Source organism: Macaca thibetana, chromosome 6, assembly GCF_024542745.1.
Source record: "Macaca thibetana thibetana isolate TM-01 chromosome 6, ASM2454274v1, whole genome shotgun sequence".
Classification (NCBI taxonomy): domain Eukaryota; kingdom Metazoa; phylum Chordata; class Mammalia; order Primates; family Cercopithecidae; genus Macaca; species Macaca thibetana.
This window is the reverse complement of record NC_065583.1, coordinates 23,737,694-23,742,811: the sequence shown is the minus strand read 5'-3', so window position 1 is coordinate 23,742,811 and position 5,118 is coordinate 23,737,694. Positions and strand designations below refer to the sequence as shown.

General features: G+C 47.0%; 1 pseudogene; it reads right to left on the bottom strand.

Annotated features, from left to right (window-relative positions):
• Window positions 1-3,770: 3,770 nt before the first annotated feature.
• On the bottom strand, window positions 3,771-4,119 carry LOC126956757 (60S acidic ribosomal protein P2-like; annotated as a pseudogene).
• Window positions 4,120-5,118: the final 999 nt, after the last annotated feature.

The window sequence follows — 5,118 nt, the reverse complement described above, 5'->3', positions numbered from 1 at the left end:
TGGAGAATGGGCAGCACCTTCCTGTGACTTTGCATGTGAAACTAATTGCCCTGGAAATGTCAGGAATTTGATCTTCCATCAAATCCTCCAGCTCTCAGATCCCTTGACAATCTTGGGCTATTTGCATCTCAAGGTTAAAGGAGGCTGTGCTTTCTGGATGCTAATCAGTTGTGAAAACTTTTGATCTCCTCTTGAAAACTAAAACCTTTTGCAGTCGCCCTATTCCAAGCGCGGTGAGAGCTGAGCAGTGGAGGTGCAGACAGGCTGGCTTTATTGGAATGAGCAATGTGTTTAGTAATTGTGAGTTTTAATTCTATTTTCCTCAGGGCTCTGTGGGATCCTGGAAAATCACTTAATATTTCGGAGTTTCTTTCCCCCCAAAACGTGATCTGAATTTTGTCATATCTCCGTGGGGTTGTGGAAATTACCGTTATAAAACTCCAATTCATAATAGCTTGTAGATTTAAAAGACAGAAACTTACAAAACATGTTTTCAGGGGGCGGGGTGGGGGAATATATGTGCCTACATATATACATGTGTACTGTTTTCCTTCTGTGATATTTTAGTGATAATAAGTTCTTTGTAGTGATAAAGTCATCCTTCTAAGTGAGGCTATAAGTCAGGCTAAGTCAAATGCTGGCACTATTAGCATTTTAGACCAGATAATTCTTTGTTGTAAGGGGCCTGCCCTGTGCATTGGAGAACGTTTAGCGGCATTCTTGGCCTCTACCTCCTAGATACCAGCAGCACTCCCAAGTTGTGACAATAAATAATGTCTTCAGAAATTGGCACATGTCCCCTGGGTTAGGGTTGCCAGATTTAGCAAATAAAAATTCAAGATGCCTACTTAAATTTGAATTTTAGAGATATAATGAGTACTTTTTTTTTTTAATTTTGAGACAGTCTCACTCTATCTCCCAAGCTGGAGTGCAGTGATGTGATCTCCGCTCACTGCAACCTCCGCCTCCTGGGTTCAAGTGATTCTCCTTCCTCAGCCTCCCTAGTAGCTGGTATTACAGATGTGCACTACCACACCCGGCTAATTTTTGTATTTTTAGTAGAGATGGGGTTTCAACAGGTTGGCCAGGCTGGTCTCGAACTCCTGACCTCAAGTTATCTGTCTGCCTTGGCCTCCTGAAGTGCTGGAATTACAGGCATGAGCCACTGCGCCCAGCCTGAATAATCTTTAGTATGTGTCAATGTAACTGGGTATACTACCTATAATTTGGCAACCTACTTGGGGGTGCAAAATCTCACAGTTAAGAGCCACTCTTTTTTTTTTTTTTTGAGACAGAGTATTGCTCTGTCGCCCAGGCTAGAGTGCAGTGGCGCGATCTCAGCTCACTGCAAGCTCCGCCTCCCAGGTTCACACCATTCTCCTGCCTCAGCCTCTCGAGTAGCTGGGACTACAGGTGCCTGCCACCATGCCTGGCTAATTTTTTGTATTTTTAGTAGAGACAGGGTTTCACCGTGTTAGCTAGGATGGTCTTGATCTCCTGACCTTGTGATCCATTTGCCTTGGCCTCCCAAAGTGCTGGAATTGCAGGCATGAGCCACTGCCTGGCCAGAGCCACTCTTCTAAATAAAGTTTAGCATTTATCAGTGAACTCACATCAGCATTCACCACATCCTTCCCTTATTTCTGCCCCACTTTTATTTCTTTCCTACCTTTCTCCCCTATTTCAACCTTCAAGATAGAAGATAAATAAATTCCATGTGGGCCTCACCACAAATTGCTGTGAGCCTTAGGCATGAGGGGAGGTAGAAGTACATGTTACATATCTATAACCCTGTGATTAAATGGGAATCAGTTGCAAAATAAAAACAACTAAGGTGATTGTTTTAGTGCATTTTTTGTTGCTACAGCAGAATACCACTGACTGCATAATTTATAAAGAAATTTCTCGGCCTGGTGTGGGGTGGCTCATGCCTGTAATCCCAGCATTTTGGGAGGCCGAGGTGGGCGGATCACGAGGTCAGGAGATCGAGACCATCCTGGCTAACACGGTGAAACCCCGTCTCTACTAAAAATGCAAAAAAATTAACCAGCCGTGGTGGCGGACACCTGTAGTCCCAGCTACTCTGGAGGCCGAGGCAGGAGAATGATGTGAATCCGGGAGGCGGAGGATGCAGTGAGCCGAGATCGCGCCACTGGACTCCAGCCTGAGCGACAGAGCAAGACTCTGTCTCCAAAAAAAAAAAAGAAAAATGAAATTTCTTCATGGGGTGGCTCTCACCTGTAGTCCCAGCACTTTGAGAGGCTGAGGGGGTGGATCACTTGAGCCCAGGAGTTTGAGACCAATCTGGGCAACATGGCGAAACACCCTCTCTACAAAAAAATACAAAAATTAGGTGGGCATGGTGGCGCACACCTGTATTCCCAGCTGCTCAGGAGACTGAGGTGGGCAGATCAGTTGAGCCCAGGAGGTTGAGGCTGCAGTGAGCCATGATTGCCCCACTACGTTATTCCAGGCTGGGTGACAGAAGGAGACCCTGTCTCGGCAAAAAAAAAAAAAAAAAAATCTCTCAGTTCTGAAGGCTGGGAAGTCTAATAGCAAGGTGCAGGCATCTGATGAGGTTCTTCTTGTGGCATCATTCCATGGCATGTGGCAGAAGAGCAAGAGAGGGAGGGAGGGGGAAAGAAGGGAGGGAGAGGGAGGGAGATGATAGGGAGAGAGACATGGGGGGGAAGGGGCTAAACTCACCCTTTTATCAGGAAACCACTCCCACAATATCAGCATTAATTCATTAATGAGGGGCTCTCATGATCTAATTACCTCTAAGTCTCTACCTGTCAGCACTGCTGCAATGGGGATTTAGTTTCTAAAACATGAGCTTTGAGGGACACAGTCAAACCATAGCAGCAATTCAAAATGATGCCTCTTGCGTGGGCGTGGTGGCTCACGCCTGTAATCCTAGCACTTTGGGAGGCCGAGGCAGGCAGATGGCTTGAGGTCAGGAGTTCGAGACCAGCCCCGCCAGCACTGGTGAAACCCCGTCTCTACGAAAAAATATAAAAATTAGCTGGGCGTGGTGGTGTGTGCCTATAATCACAGCTACTTGGGAGGCTGAGGTATGAGAATCACCTGAACCTGGGAGGCAGCGATTGCAGTGAGCTGAGAGTGCCCCACTGCACTCTAGCTTGGGCGACAAAAAACAAAAAACAAAAAAACGCCTCTCTAAGCAGAATCCTTGTATGGATAATAGAGGAGCCAATGAGATAGGCCTTGAAGCTTGCTTCCAAGGTCTCCATGGATCCTTTGAAAGTCAAGCCCATAAGTTGCCATAATATTCTTTCTGCCATTTAATAAATGAATACTTTTTGAGCAAGATTGTGTTAACCAGGTGCTGTGTAACATATGAAAGAGGAAAAGGCACAGTTTATGACTGTGAGGAAGAAGCAGGTTGTACTTCCATTGAGAGATGCTTGCCAATAACAGCTGGCATGTTCCCAGGGCCTAGTCAGGGTGCAGATGATAAGCAAGAAAAGAAATCGGTAGCATGGGCAGGGCAGCTGTCCAGGAAGCCTTTTTTTTTTTTTTTTTTTTTTTTTTTTTTGAGATGGAGTCTCCCTCTGTCTCCCAGGCTAGAGTGCAATGGCGCGATCTCAGCTCACTGCAACCTCCGCCTCCCAGGTTCAAGCGATTCTCCCCACTCAGCCTCCTGAGTAGCTGGGATTACAGGCACCTGATATATGCTGGGCTAATTTTTTTTTTTTTTTTTAACTTGAGAGATGTGTAAGAGGCTTTATTTGGAGGGGAGCAGGAATTTAATCAATGAGGCCAAATCCCATGTCTTTGTCTGACTCTTCAGACTCCTCCTTCTTCTCATGTTTCTCCTCTGCTGCAGTGGGAGTGGAATCAGCAGCGGCGGCTTTAGAGCCTGGGGCAGCAGAGACGGCTACAGCCCCACTGGCAGGTACACTGGCAAGCTTGCCAACACTCTGGGCAATGACATCTTCAATGTTTTTTCCATTCAGCTCACTAATAACCTTGCTGAGCTGGTCGTTGTCCATCTCGATGCCCACGCTGTTCAGGATCTTCTTGATGTTCTTGTTGCTGGGGGAGGGGTTACCCCCCCCCCAGGGCAGCCAGCAAGTAGGAGGCAATGTATTGCATTGCGGCGGCGGTGGAGAGGCCTCATGCGTGCGACCTCGGCGGTGGTCAGGGAGGAAAAGCAATATTTGTATTTTTAGTAGAAATGGGGTTTCACCATGTTGGCCAGGCTGGTCTCGAACTCCTGACCTAAGGTGATCTGCCCACCTTGGCCTCCTGAAGTGCTGGGATTACAGGTGTGAGCCACCCAGCCAGGCCCAGGGAGCCTTTATTTTTATTTTTATTTTTATTTTTTTCTGAGACGGAGCTTCGCTCTGTCGCCCAGGCTGGAGTGCAATGGTGCAATCTCGGCTCACTGTAACCTCCGCCTCCCCGGGTTCAAGCAATTCTACTGCCTCAGCCTCCTGAATAGCTGGGACTACAGGCACGCACCACCACACCCGGCTAACTTTTGTATTTTTAGTAGAGACAGGGTTTCACTATGTTGCCCAGGCTGGTCTCGAACTCCTGACCTCGTGATCTGCCCGCCTTGGCCTCCCAAAGTGCTGGGATTACAGGTGTGAGCCACAGCGCTAGGCAGGAAGCCTTTTTAGAGGAGAGAAGATGGAAGAGTTTAGGGTGGGAGTAAATAAAGCTGGCTGGAGACATGCCAGTGCCTCTGAGAACTAGCAATTTGGTGCTCAGAGTAGGTTAATAATGTGGTGATACTCTAAATTGATAGTCCTTAGATACTTGTCACTGTTAGTTTAGAGGAGAAGTGGTACAAGCATGGGAAAGGATGAAGGAGGAGGCTAGCTTTTGTCAACCTTTAGTTTCTCTTTTATTATTCCCAATTATTTATTTAATTTTTTAAGAGACAGAGTCTCATGCTGTCACCCAGGCTAGAGTGCATTGGGTAAACTCAAGCTCCTGGGATCAAGCAGTCCTCAGGTTCCCAAGTAGCTATGACTACTGGCATGAGTCACTATTTCCAGCTAATTTTAAAATTTTTGTAGAGATGGGGGTCTCACAATGTTTCCAGGGCTGGTCTCAAACTCCTGGCCTCAAGCGATCCTCCCGCCT